Source organism: Peromyscus eremicus, chromosome 13 (genome assembly GCF_949786415.1).
Source record: "Peromyscus eremicus chromosome 13, PerEre_H2_v1, whole genome shotgun sequence".
NCBI lineage: Eukaryota > Metazoa > Chordata > Mammalia > Rodentia > Cricetidae > Peromyscus > Peromyscus eremicus.
The window spans coordinates 21318566-21333679 of NC_081429.1; the positions used below are offsets into that span (position 1 = coordinate 21318566).

Genomic DNA, 15114 nt, shown 5'->3' on the forward strand with positions numbered 1-15114 from the left:
TCTCCATCTTGTACTACTGGGGGTTCAACCTGAACACAGGCTTAAAGAATGGCCAGGGACTCACCTCACTGCAATTTTGCTTATGCTGTGAAGTACAATGGAATACTTGGCCTGGGTATCATGCCTGTGTGTGCATATGGAGGCCCTTTCAGCCTGCCTATGCCAGACAGCTGGACCCTCCCCAGATCTAGAGAGGCCAGCCTGCAGGACAGGCTTTGGCTGCTTTGGTGAGGTTTACTAACTTTCCCAAACTCGTAGGTTCCCAGTTATATGTGAAGACTGACTTCAGAGTTCCTCAAGGGTGTTTTGGGAGCAGTAGAACCCTAGTGGATTTAATCAAGGCAATAGATCACTCAAACATCATCATGCAGATGTGCATGTGATAAAGAGAAACAATGCTTAGCTGCAGAATGGGGATTCCAGCAGAAGGAAAGAATCCTCAAAGTGCAGAAGAGTCAGCATAGCGTCTTCCTTGCTTGGTGCTATGGGAGGCAGCCATCTGGCCAAGTAAGTGCCATAGCCATGAACCAGGGCATGGAACACAGAGATTTGAAGCCAAAAAACATTCTGCTACAGGATGCAGGAACAACAAAATGGGTGACTTTGGAGACCAGGCTCTGGACCAGGAGAACCTGGGGACATTTTAAGCACATTCTCCTTCTCCTGAGAGACAGAGAGAGAGAGGGATAGGGAGAGAGAGATGGAGGGAGATGGGTGGGGAGATTGAGAGAGGGAGAGAAAATATGAATGAATATGTGGTTTTGAATAAGTGATGAACCTGAGGTGGACATCCCAAGTCAGTGTTTTCTTCTTGCTTCAGCAACATTGCCCTCTCTTATAGAAATCACTTTTCAAGAGTTGCAGCAGAAGACTCAAAGGATGTTTAAAATATTTCCATGTCATCTCCTCCAAAGTAGGAAGCATCTTCCACTGACTGTTATCTTTCCTCCTGAGGTGGAAATCTACAGTGGAACTTCTGAGGAGGAACCAAGGTCTGATGATCAGTGACAAATGCTCACCATGTTTTTCTCTTGAGAAAAGAGCCGACTAGGCAAGCAGCACATCCCAGTCCTCTTGACTGACATAGTTAAAATGTTCGTGGGACCCAAGTGTCCTGATGGAATGGAGTTCCATCCAGCCACGGCTGTATCTTGCTGGTGCACCACACACACTAAGTAGGCTTACTTCAGAGTGCTGCTAGCTGGTAGAAATGGGAGAAAGATCATCAATGTATTGCTATCAGGTGATGTGTAGAGGTGGTGACTAATGGCTCCACAATGCTCAGAATCCTGCAGGTCTAAAGCAGCCATGGAAACCTCCATCTCATGTCCACCACCCTGCTCTCCCTGCGTGTGCCAGCTACAGTCCAGATGAGAAATGAGTTCCTCGTTAGAGGCGTCCCAACTCCTTGCAATTTGTCTTTACACTTGCAGGGGATCCTAAGTCTAAGCCTGCCCTCTAACCACTAAGAGCACTTGCTAGAGGCTGTAGGAAGGGCTGAGTCCATCAGCTGGACAGGAGAAGAGCTCCCAAATTGGAGATCTAGGCTTATTCACTCAGGACATTTTTAGCAGCTCCTTCTGCAGTAGGTACATTATGATTGCCAAGATTCCCTGAGCCCAGATAAACATCATGGTGGGGTCCTTCTCAGCGTTTTGTAAAGTGTGGTGTCCTGTTATTTTTCAACCTTATGTCTCAGAATCGAGACAAAGAGGGACAGTTTGAAGAGTTTGAGATGAACTCTTTCTAAGTGATCACCATTGGAGCACACACCAGGCTAAAGTGATGAAGGGAGCTGTTCCCTTGGGACACTGCACATGGCTGGAAGCTACTAGGGGACTCCTGGAGACGATAGAGTGAGACAGTGAAGGGGAAAGGTGCCTGGGGCCTAACATGGAACCAGTCACCATGGGCTATATATAGCCTACTGGTTTTGGTCCATTTCTCACTCAGACCTCACGTGAGAAATGAGTGTCCTGCATATATGGCTGTGGGCTGGGCTGCAGTTCCGTCCCTACAGACCAGGGAGCTGATTTCAGTAACCTGTGGAACTGTTACACTGTTATCTAGCTTGTTAGTTGTTGAGCTGCAGGTTCACAAAGAACTGTCTGCACAGGAGCACAATGACCATCTCTCCTCATGGCCTGCCACCCGCAAAAAAAGAACCAGAAAAGTACATTCAGGCTCCTACTTATCATTGGCCAGGGTGCATTTTGCTCTGTGAAACTGGCCTGTCATTGCCTCACAGGCACCCAAGTGGCTATAAAAGTTGTAGACAAGGGTGAGCAGGACATTTGGTTCATCGTGTCAGATGGTGACCCAGGATAAACTACACCATCCTAACATCATTCGCCTCTTCCAGGTTATAGTAACACCACAACATTTCTACTTTGTGACTGAGATCGCCCCGGGAGGAGACTTGTTCCAACTAATAATGGTGGAGGGCAGGCTGCAGGAGGAAGAGGCAGAGAAAATATTCTGGTAGATCCTGTCAGACATCAAGTTTTGTCATGACCTTGACATCGTCCATTGAGACCTGAAATCTGAAAATATCCTTCTAGATAAGGAGGGCAACGTGAAGCTGGCAGACTTTGGTCTTGCCACCTGGTTAGAGCTGGCACTGTACTGCAAGAACAATGTGGGACCCAGACCTACAATGTCCCAGAACTGGTACTGAGAGAGGGCTATGATGGAAGCCCTCCATTGAAGATCTTCATAAATATCCTTGGGTCATGAAATTGGAAGAAAACATCCCAAGTGACACCTACTTAGATACCAATGTCCTAGATACACTGTCGTCTTGGCTTTAATATCAATGCTGTCTTGTAATACTTTGTAAAGAAAAAAATACAAAAAATGATGGGGACATACCTCATCATCAAAGAGCAGTCACACAAGGATCCGGGTTTTTCACTAGGCTGCACCACCTCGGCCAAGCCTTAGGACCTTGGAGTTGTGCCTCCCTCCATCCCCAGTTCATCTCTCGATCTCTAATCTTCACCTAAAACAGAGGGCCAGTGAACCCACCTTTGGTCTCTTCACACCCAGCCCTCACACCAGCACCTGCCTGTTGTGCCAACAGCACCAGGGCAGAAGGTGGCTAGAAGTGCCACCATGCCTCTATGTTGTCCCCAGAAGAAGAGCTCCACTTGTAGCTCTGCCCCCTATTCAGAGCTGTGGCTGCTCCACTTATCTACAGCAGCATATTGAGAGAGGAAATGACCCGGCACCTTGGCCAGTCGTTGACATGGAAAAGGCATCACCCCTTCAGATCATCGGGTGTTTCAAGAGACTGCACGAGAGAATCAGGGTTTTCCTGTCAAGAGTGTGCTGCTTCCCTCGGGCTACAAACACAAGCCCATCCTATGTTCACCAATGAAGTGGCTCCCCTGAAAGAAGCAACCTGTAGAGCCTAGTGAGGAATTGGGCAGGCAGATATTGCCTATGCTGTCTTTCCCAGCATGCTTTTCTCTATAGCATCACTGTGTATCCGACTTCATTTCCCAAGCTGCCTTTCTCTATTTTGTCATGCCACTACAAACTACCTTTCCCATAGTGCCTCTTGTGTCCACCACTCCATTTCTCTTTATATGGCTAAAGTTTCTAAAGTCACATTTCAGCTCTAACATGGGAGGTTTGAGTCAAGATTTTTGCTTTTTCACCACAGGAGATAGGAGATGTCTGTTCTCCCTGGGCTGGCTTTGTTATATGTTTTTCTTTGCTGACACTTTCCCCATGGTGAGTGGTGCATATTTGAGGATGGTGCTCTTGTGCCCAAAGAAAAAAATCACTGGGGACTTGCTCATCTTGCCAGGCAGTCAGTAAAAAGAAGTGAAAGCACTTAAAACAAAGCTTTCCTACAGTTCCTTCAGAGAGACTCCCTCCCAGACAGCTCTTGGTTTGGTCCCAGCTCATCCTTTTCTTCACAAACAGTCCCCAACACCACAGTGGTGGCTTTGTTTCTCTTCTAACTGCTTCTGGAGGTAGGGGCTTATCTCCCTGAATCTGCCTTAGTGTCCCCCCTCCCCCATACCCTTGCATTCACTGCTTAAAAACCACATACTGATTTTTTTTGACCTAGTAGCCTTCCCCAGGTCCAACATGTTTTGGGGAGGAATCTGTCCCTTCCACATCCTGTCCTGGCTCAGATCCTCCTCAGACAGAGTCCTTTACATGGCAGCACAGGTGCAGACGCACCTCGGCTTTATTGCTTCCTCCTCCTGTACTTTCCTACATGCACGGCTAAGTTCTAGCTTCAGAGGGATTTCTGGATGCTGTTTTTCTAATATTAGCTTAAAAGAGACAGTGCTAGCAGAGATATTTGTCTAGTTCCAAGTAGTCTTTTTGTTTTATCTTAGAGTGAACCACAGGTGATTTATCTATACATATCATTACAGGTGAATCTTATTTTGTTCTCACAGAAAGAGAAACTGAGAAAGAAAGTTCTGAAAGGCTTTTTAGTTTTTTGTTTTTTTTTTGTTTTTTGTTTTTTTTGTTTTTTGTTTTTGTTTTTTGTTTTTTGTTTTTTCCCCGAGACAGGGTTTCTTCATGTAGCTTTGCGCCTTTCCTGGAACTCACTTGGTAGCCCAGGCTGGCCTCGAACTCACAGAGATCCGCCTGGCTCTGCCTCCGGAGTGCTGGAATTAAAGGCGTGCGCCACCACCGCCCGGCGGCTTTTTAGTTTTAAGAGAGAGATTATGAAGTTTTTCCCAAGAAAGCTTTTAGTTTTTGAGAGAAAGCCCACCAAGTTTTCCTGAAACTTCTGTTCTCTAAACCTTGGTTTCAGTGGCTAAGAGATAACTAGTTATGTTGGTATGGTGCTGTACAAGTTTCTTCAGGCACTGCTGACTGAGGGAGGGTTTCTGTTTCATCTGCATCCGCCTCAGGGTAAACTCCCTCCTCTGCCACTTTGGGCCTAAAGCTTCCTACAGGAATCTTTTTCTCCCTGTTAAGCTCTTCTTTGATAGATATTTCCTCTGATTTTTCCCAGTTTGCATTCCTAGATCCATAGTTAGAATATTCAGGACATGGTTCTTCTGTGTTGCTGCTTGTCTTTTTCTAAGTTTTACTTTACATTATATTCCTACATTCTACTTTTCTAAGTTTTTCCTACACTATATACTACACTCTACCTTCCTTATTTTTCATAGATAGAACTTTAAGAGAGAAAAGAAACACAGATAAGAGAGAAATGTATGCTGTGAAGTCACCATACTCACGTGACTTTCAGCCCCTCATTCTTCCTCCTGAGAAGAAAAACCCCACATTCACTTTCACTACAAAACTGGACTTGTCCTTCTGCTTTGCATGGTGCTTTCTCCCTAATTTTTCACCAGCTACTCTGGTCAGGCCCTTTTTAGGCACCATTTGAGGGAGACTCCCTATTCCTAAACTCCCCAGGGTACTCTTGAACAGGGAGTAATGAGGAATATGCAGATAGAAATATAGAGGAGAGAGAGACAAGTAGAAAACACAGGATAGCCATGGGAGGGCCTGGGTCCAAACCCACAATAACTTTCTGTCTCTACTAAAGGGCTTTTAAAGGAACGCCAAGGGGTGAAACAAAAGACCTCCCCCCACTCTAGCCAAGTGTAGGCCATCCTAGGTACTTGGTGACCATGCATGTAGTCTTGCCATCCCATAACGCAGCCCTGCTGTATAAAGCAAGCTCAGATCTCACGAGGAAACATTTGTGGGCTCTCACACTCTCCTTAGACTACTACATATTTTCTAAAGAGCTCCCAGCATCCCATTAATGCAGGATGGAAGAAGGCTAACAATGGGGGGCGGGGCCTCTCGCTCCTTGCCTGTATCCTGGGAAGGATGCATTTTTGGGCACATCTCTTATGGCATCTCAGTGTTAATTTGTTCTGGATAATGCCCCTCATGACACTGGGACTTAGGGAGATCTCAGTTCATACCAAAAGTCTGGCTGATTTCTTGGTGCCAGAGATGGGTTGTGTCATAAAGGCAGGCACTCACCAGAATCCCCAGTTGGGCAAGTCTGTTAAGAGGATTGTAAATTCCATGCTGTAGGAGGGGAGCTGCTTGGCTTCTATCCTCGGTGGGTATGATTTGGGACCTATTCCTGGCAAGCTCTTTGTCTGTCTTCTGCAGATGGAGGAGACAGGCTGCATTCTCCGTATTTTGTACATCATGTTCCCTGGAGAGGTGGTATGCTTCTTCTCTTCCTATGAGTACCTGAGCCAGGTACATGCACAATGAGACAAGACTGACCTGCTGGCACATTTGTCTGTCAAGAAAAAGGTGAGTGCCTGGTAGTCTGTTTATGAGGACATTGCTACCTGCAACTCTTCCTAGGGCCCCTCAGTCTTGTGGAATTGGCATGGTCCGGATTCTCCCAGCTTCTAAATCTACCAAGTCTAGGCCTGGGACACTGGGTGCGGGGATTCCCCAAAGCTTGATTACATGTTCCATGCTCAGGCTCAAAACCAAGACTGAGGCTCAAGACTGAGTATTTTGAAGCCTTTTGCTGGGTGACCTTCTTCCTTCAGTTATTCCAAGAACCCAAGAGAGCAAGTCAGGTGGAGCAGGTGCTGACGGCGTATTCCAAGTGCATTACGGTGAGAGGTGGAAGTGAGGCTGGATCCACAAGCCCTCTGTGCCTGGCAGCTGGGAACAGCTGTGATCTCCCAGGTTTGGCTCAGGCACTCTGGTGTGGCTCTTACCCCACAGTGCTGCATTCAGGCAGGAGGCCATCTGACAGGGGCCTTGCTCCTCTCTGTGGTTGGAGGGGAGAAGAGTGAAAGGATCAACTTCTCTGATGACCTGGACCAGTAGGTGCTGTGTCCTCTTGTGTGATGGGGCTGAGGGCCCTAGGCCGTACCTGGTGAGCCATGCTATAGGGTCAGTACCCATGAGGTCTGCTTGGGGTCTGTAGGGTGTGGGTGGAGTGTCTGGAACCTTTCTCCATCCGGCTTTGTGGAACAGAGAAGTGGGCAGCCATGACTTGGAATCACACAATTAGTTCAAAATCGCAGGTAGTTGATTTCATGTCGATGATGAGCCCAGGGCTCTTTGTCACTTATGCCATGGGCCATGTAACCCACTGCAGGTGTGTGGTGATAGTGGGGATGCCGTACCCCAACCTTAAGTCTCCAGAGTTGCAAGAGAAGATGGCCTACTTGGATCAGACCCTTGTGAGTATTGGCAGTGTATTAAAGTGGAAAGGAAATGTCTAGGGAGGGAGTGGTGTAGAAAGCCCTGGATGGAAGGACCTACCTTATGACAGCATAGTGTACAGATGTTTTCATTCCTCCTCAGAGCTTTTAGAGTATACCTCTAGCCCCCTTGATCTTCTCTATAAAATATCCTATAGCATGAGGTGTCGGCTCAGACCCTTGCAACCTGACCTTGATCCAAAGTCTTGGATACCAGGCAGGAAAAAGTTGGTTCTGATCTTCCATGTTCTGTTCTTTTTTTTTTTTTTCCCTTAGCCTAGCATACAAGGTAAGGCCCCTCCAGGGAAGTTATTGGTGGAGATTCTGGGTATGAAGGCTATAACCAATCCATAGGTGATCTGGGCTGCTGCTGGGGCAGATGGATGGGTTGAGGGAGAATGGATTTTTCTGCTGCAGTGTCTATTTGAGGAGCATATGAGGGCGAAGACCCAGTGGACATGCAGTATTGGTAGGCAATTGAACTCAAGAGTCCCATCCTTTTTGTCTATCCAGGCAGGGCCATTAGGCACGAGAGGGACTTCGCCAGCATTGTGCTTCTGGATCATCGCTATGCCCGCCCTGCTGTCCTAGGGAAGTTGGCAGTTTGGTCCTGCCTTTGCTGCTGTGTGGATGGTTAGGTTTGCTCCCAGAGTCCCAGGCTTCCCCAGAGAGAAATAAAGCTTCTCATGTCTTTTATCTCCCTGCAGTTTCATCGAGAGAATTCACACCCCTGTCTGGTGCAAGATCCTCTTTTATTCTCTCTGCTTGACTCGACCTTTGTGTTTGGCCTAAGATGGTCAACAGTATATGCAGACTGTGAAGTCTACACCAGCCTTCCAGAGGCAGTGGATTCCAGTGTTGTGACTTCCATAGAAAAGCCACCGGGACAAACTCAGTTCATCCTGAAAGAACATGGCCTGGGGTACCTCATTCCCTGAGACTGATTTTCGCCACAGCACCTAGTTCAAGTTCAGCTTTCTCTTGGCTTCAGGAGGCTGTACAAGCAGCAGCTCCCTGCCCTTTTGTGAGGCGAGGCCCAGCCTGTCATCATCCTTTCTAGGGACAGATAGAGCTGTTCTTGGCCACTATATCAAGTCTCAGCCTCAGATGTCCCTATTCAGGGCTCTGCTGCCCACCGGGCCTTCACATTCAGGCTATATTGACTGTGTCTCTAGGAAGAGTTGGATCTCTCTTGCTTGGCTACTGCTCCTTCCTCAAGCCAGGGGACCTGTTTGTTTCAGCCACCTGAGAAGAGGCCAATACCACCACACCTACCACGGCATGGGCAGCAATGCCAGCAGAATCATTAGACTCTCCATGTGACTATTCTAGATTTCCTCTGTGTGATACCAGGGCATTTTTGGCTATGGAGAAATATCCCTCGCTCTGCAATAGTGACCCCAACTCGCCTCTTTTTGCAACCCAGAAAAAATACTCAACTCCCTCAGACATTCTGTCTTATTTCTGAGAACACTAGGGCAGGAGGACAACCCTTGGTGTGCTGAGCCATGGGCACCTGGCAAGGTCACCTTTTCTCTACTAACAAAGGCAAGCAAAATACTCTGGGGTGGCGCAGGTAAGGCAGCCACATGAGGTAGTGGAGCTGGCACATGGTGTACACAGCCCCAGGACATGAAAAGAGATGAGACAAGATGAAGGGCAGTTGTCCAGCCACTCGGCCCTCTGTGGACAACAGGAACTTTAGAGGTCCACCTGCCCAGGAGCCTCTCGGGCTGTCCCTGCTGGAGTGAATGAGGAAGGCCCTGTCCTGCACAGGTGCTGGTCTACAATTAACATCACATCTTTGTTGGCCACATTATACAACTGGATCATAGATTCACATGTTTGGACATAACTGGTCATGGTTGTCAGTGAAGCTTTCTGTATCCATTTTGCTTTCTTTGAATTCAGACAGGGAAAACTGGATCTGTATCTGCACTGGGGTCTGAGGGACCCCAGAGTCAATCTAACAAAAACATCCCTCTTGAAGGAGCACAGATTCCCAAAAGGAAGATGATTTTTTTATTTGGGAAGGGTTGATTTAGGATTTTTGGAACAGACAGGCGACTTAGTTATAAAGATTGTGAAGAACTCTTAACAGGGGGTATTCTTCGTATAGGGATTTCATTCCTGTCCTTGTAGATCCCTCCATGAGTGAGCCAATCATAGATAGAATGCAGGTGTCTAATCAGCACCTCGGGTGAAGCCCAGATTATCTCAGATAAGAGCAGTTGAATAAAGGGCATGTCTCACCGACTATGTCCATTCCTGTACACAGGGAATCACTCACTGACTCTCTCCCTTACTATACACAAGGCATGTCTCACCAACTCTCTCCCTTCCTTCCTGTACATAGGTTGTCTGTAACCAGCTCCCTTCCTTCCTGTACACAGGGCATTTCGCACCAGCTCCCTTCCCTACTGTACACAGGGCTTCTCTCAATAGCTTCCCACTTTTTTGCCTGAACAAAACGCCCAACTGGAACATATCTTCTCTCGGGGGCCCAGACATCTCAGACTCAACATCTTTAAGGAATAGTCTGATTAGATCTTTAGTATTATCATAAGAGAAAAAAGTCCTTGAGGGAAAAGTACTGACAGCTCCTATATGCTAATGTGAGCAGTGTGGTATCCACTTCTTGTTACATGGAGCAGTTATGAGTGAAAAAGAAAGAGCATGTAGGTCTGTGGTCTGGCTTGGGGATTCATCCCTGTGCTCTAGGTACTCAGTTTTTTGCCACCTAAGGGACACAGATGTACCTGTGATATCTTAGTTTCCAGTTCTTGGGTTGAGATTTTCCCAGGACCTGTCACAAGAGGAGGAAGGTAGGAGCTCAACCTCACTTCTAGGCCAGAATCTTCAGAAAGAGAGCCTTGGGAGTAAGTATGTGGTGCATCTTACTATAGTTGTGGGCAAGATTCAGTAAAATTAGCCTACTCTGGCCTCTCAGGGACCCAGCAGGCACACAAATTCTATCCTGGAGGGAAGGAGAAGCATCTGTGCTACATTTTTGTCAGAAATGCCCCTTTTCCAAAGGTCACAGTATCTGCGTGTATACTGCCTGTCCCACATCATGGTAGCATCTATTTTGACTTAATAACTGAGTGGGCTGAGGAGGAATCTTGATGGCTGCAGGAAGAAGAGGCCCAGAAACAATCTGAACAGACCACAACAGTGATCAAATACTGCCACAAAACAAAGCCTAAAGCACCCACTTGAATGCAGACAGCAAGGTTAGAGTTGGACACTAGGCCTGAGCCTTTCAATGCTCCATAACTCTTTCTCAGAAAAGGATCTGATGAGAATGATGGGTGGAGTCTGGGCAGGATGCTCCCTGTGTTATGAGCACTGACCACCTCCCCTGCTTAGGGAACACCACTCATAGACTGCAGGAACACATCCTTAAGAGTGACATCTGATATTCCAGGTCATGTCTCTGGGCAGTTAAAAACCCTCAGTCACCAACTTTAGGCAGTTTCACCACAGAAGTCACCCACTACAAGATATTCAGAAACACCCATGGTCCACCACACATGAACAAATTTCACAGACTCTTCCAAATGAGACCTGCCCAGGCCAGAACATCTTAGCTGTGCTCTGTGACCTTGGATGTGACTCAAACATCATCTGTGCATCAGTGCAGAAGAGAAATTCTGAGAAAAACACGGGGATATTTCTCACCCTGAAAGGATCTGCAGAACCTTAGGCTTATCTGAAGGACCTCTCAAAGATTGGGACCCTGGCCATAGACCTTCCAATGCTACACCAATACCTCCACTTCTGCTTTCCCCCAGAAAACAAGAGCCAGTGATCCTGCCTTTGACCTTTTAGGCATCTTTTCTCAGATTGGCACCTGCCTGAGGACATGTAATAGGGTAAAAGTGTTTTCATGCTTTTCATTTTCTTTTGTTGTACCAAGAAGGGCCACCAATTAGAGCCCAGCTGCCACGTGTTTAAAAAGACTGTCCTTTGCATGAGATTCAGCAAACTCTCAGAAGCAATGCCCTTGCCACCTGGGCAGCACCCTGATTTGCAAACTGTTTCCACACTGAAATAGTCATTGCAGAGGCAGAGGAAGAGAAGGAAGGCATGCCTTTCAGGATGCTTTTGCTACCTGCAGCTAAAAAGAAATGCATACTGGTATCTTCCCAGATTGAAATGAAAGGCCCTCAGAGCTGTGTGATAGTCTTTAGAGACAGGCCTTCTGTAGGGAGGCAGGGACAGACTTTGTCCTGAGGGCAGGTCTTTCAGCATGTATTTAGGTCCAGCTAGAAAGAAGTCCCCATTACATGAGGACCCAGAATTGGGCAGCCTCTGCAGATCAGGAAGGGGCCTCTCAAGAAACCCACTCATTTGTTATCTGAAGAATATTAACTGAAAATGCTTTCTCCTCTAGTACCTGAGCAATAGCTGATGGGCTGAAGCCCAGGACACAACAAGGAAGGGAAAGGGGCCCAGCACAAAGCAGGGCCTCACTCAGAAGTAGCCTGATACAGGGTAGAATACAATGTCTGACTCAGCAAAACTAGTTTTCCATGTGCTCACAGGGAATCCTCTGCCAGAAAAAGTCAGACTCCTCCCAAAAGACAGAAAATTATAGGTTCTCTTGAAATGACAATGTTACCAAGCTTAAATCCCAGGATTATCATCCAGTTGTCAAAGCTGATTGAAACAACACCTGAACAATTCTACTTTGTGACTGAGTAGGAACAGCCTGTTAGCTGCAGTCCACAATATCAACACCGTAGATATTTGTCAGGAGACAAAGTGTAGATCCAGGTCCACACTGCAAGGGCACTGGGGAAATGCAAATGGAGAAAATGGATGGAACTGATCAAAGAGTCCTACAGCCTGCAGACCAAAGAGACCCAGAAACCTCATTTATTGTGTGACCTCCATCACCCACTTAATGAGACCTCACCTCCTTAAATTGTAAATTACTGGTCAGAATGCTTGCTCTTCCTCCTCTTGAGAGGTATGTTTAGAGAATGTCAAAGAGCTTATTCCAAATAACTCTTTAATATAAAAGTCAGTGTGTGTGTCTGAGTATCTGTGTCCATACTACAACACAGAGGTCCAAGTTCTCAGCCTGGAAGCCACAGTGACTCCATGTCATCCATCCCTCCCACTTGACCCTCTTGTACTGATAGACAGCATTTCAGTGCAGGGTTTCAGGCCATTTTTTCAGACTGTGACCTCAGCTTCCTGAAATTTCTCTACCTTGCACTACTATGGGTTCAGCCTGAACCTAGGCTTAAACAATTGCCAGGAACTCAATTCAATGTGATATTGCTTATGCCCTCAACTACAATGGCATGCTTGACTGGGGTGTCATGCCTGTGTGTGCATACGGAGGCCCTTTCAGCCTGCCTGTTTTGCACAGCTGGACCTTCCCCAGGTCTAGAGAGGCCAGCCGGCAGGATAGGCTTTGGCTGCTTTGGTGAGGTTGACTAACTTTCCCAACCTCTTAGGTTCCCAGTTGTATGTGACGACTGACTTCAGAATGTCTCAAGCATGTTTTGAGAGCTGTAGAATCCCAGTGGATTTAATCAAGGCAATAGATCACTCAAACATCATCATTGGAGTGTTGCAGGTGATAAAGAGAAACAATTCTTAGCTGCAAAATAGTGGTTCCAGCAGAAGGAAAGAACCCTCAAAGTGCAGAAGAGTCAGCATAGTGTCGTCCTTGCTTGGTGCTACGGTTGGCAACCATCTGGCCAAGTAAGTGCCATAGCCATGAACCAGGGCATGGAACATAGAGATTTGAAGCCAAAAAACATTCTTCTACAGGATGCAGGAACAACAAAATGGGTGACTTTGGAGACCAGGCTCTGGACCAGGAGAACCTGGGGACATTCTAGGCACATTCTTCTTCTCTTGAGAGACAGAGAGACAGACAGAGAGATAGGAAATATGAATGAATGTAGTTTTGAACATGTGATGAACCTCAGGTGGATATTTCAACTCAGTTTTTCCTCTTGCTTCAGCAGCATAACACTCAGGGGCTCATACCCCTCAGCCTGTACTGCATATAATTCACCCCAGAATACAGGGACGGGCAACAGTAAAGGCTTATGTAGTTGCCAGTCAACTGTGCATGGCTCTTGTGTCCTCAGCATGTGCAATGAAGAGCATCAGGGTGAAACTCTTAATTTGTGGCTGCTGCTTGGCATCAGGCTGCATTCACCCTGTTTTCCTGGAGGCTGTGTTTCCACATATACCAGTACAGATTCCAGAACCTGTCCAGGCTACAAATGCCTACAAATGTCTACAAGTCTACTATATGCTGTTGTTTGTAGGTGGCACACTGGAGCTGGCTGGTTGAGTTGAGCTTCAGCCTTGCAGTCAAGCATAGTTTAGAGGAACATGGAGAAGGCCCCCAGGGGTGCTTCATTCTTGAGGACACTGTGGGATGTGATAACAGCACATAGAAGGGCAAGTCCCACCCCATAGACATTTAGCCCAGGCTGAGATTAATGGAGGCCTGGTGCCCATCCAGACCTTCTCCCCACACAGCAAGGCTGTATGCAATCCTTCCTTTTATTCGGAAGCCATGCTTTGAGTCTTCACTTGGAGAAATGGTTTGGTCCCCGCTGAGGTACCATTCCTTGAGATGCTGATTTCTGCATCCACAGGTGCAGCAGACTTAGAGCACTGCCAGCATCATCCCCTCCAGGTATCACTCTGAGGTGTGATCTTCTTCAGTGCCTGGATGTCAGCCTCTACCATAAGAATGGCTTGGCTTGAGGATCCATATGAGATGGGGAGAGCAGCAGATCCACTGTAAATAACAACAGGAGATAGGCATGTGTCCAGTGCCCTGTTTCATCTTTGCAGACAGCCTTATGGAATAGGACAGAAGAGTCCCAGATCTGCTCCTGAAACTGCCTTCATATTCCTTCCTAAGGGCATTCATCCAGTCCAGGACCTGTGCCATGGGCCAAGTCAAGTGCAACCTCATTACTTCCTGCCTTTTGACTGTCTAGCTAGGGAGGGCCAATAGGTTGAGGCCTAGGGCTCTGTCCATGCTCCCTTTGTGCCTTGACTCCACCTGTTACTGGAATAGTCCAAACTAGCCTGAGTCCCTACCCAACTCCCTCAGAACCACAGGGTTTGGGGTCTCCATGCTGTCTACTTAAGATGCCCAGGCCACGGGAAGCCCACAGGCAGCTGCTCTGATATCTTAGGAGAGTTTGTTTGAGGACCACCACCCTGCTGTGCAGAATGTCTCAATGTATCTCCTGCCATCTGAAACAGTGTTCCCTTTGAGCACAGGACTGCTTCCCTTCTGCTGCTGCTCCTGTGCTCTGGTGGCTGGGGATGGCCTTTCGGTTCTCCTCCTTTGGGTGTTGAGCTGTTAGAAATGCCAGGAGGAGATAAGGTCCCTATCTGAGTACCACATCTCCAGCAGTGGGCTACATAATGGAAGTTAAACCCCAGCTTGTGGCAGTTAGGGCTTGCCTGTCCCCCAAAGTTCTGCCCACCAAAGCCTTTTCTCAGAGGGGGCGTGTCTTAGCCTCCCTTCCATATTCATTCTCTGACACCAAAGTATCCACTGCCCCTGATGATCTATGGATAAAGTAGATGTCTGTCCTAGGTTACTTTCTATTGATGTGCCAAACACCAGGACCAAAAGCAACCTGGGGAGGAAAAGGTTTATTTGGCTCACACATCCTGATCATTGACCATCATTGAAGGGAAGTCAAGGCAGGAACTCAAGTAGGGCAGGAACCTGGAGGCAGGAAGTGAAACATATGTTGACTGGCTTGCTGAGCTGGGTTTCCTATACAACTCAGACTTCCTGCCCAGTGTTGCCACATCCCCCAGTGGACAACCATCCTCCCATACCAGTCATTAATTAAGAAAATACCAAGCAGGGGTTGGAGGCCCATACCTGTATTCCCAGCCCTTGGGAGTTAGAGGCAAATAAATC

The 15114-nt window shown here is 47.3% G+C and overlaps 1 long non-coding RNA gene across 1 annotated transcript; it reads left to right on the top strand.

Annotated features, from left to right (window-relative positions):
- Positions 1-437: 437 nt before the first annotated feature.
- Positions 438-6768, top strand: LOC131923561 (uncharacterized). Its single transcript, XR_009382648.1, has 3 exons — positions 438-507; positions 6118-6584; positions 6697-6768. It is a non-coding gene; the product is annotated as an uncharacterized LOC131923561 (long non-coding RNA).
- The last annotated feature ends 8346 nt before the right edge of the window (positions 6769-15114 follow it).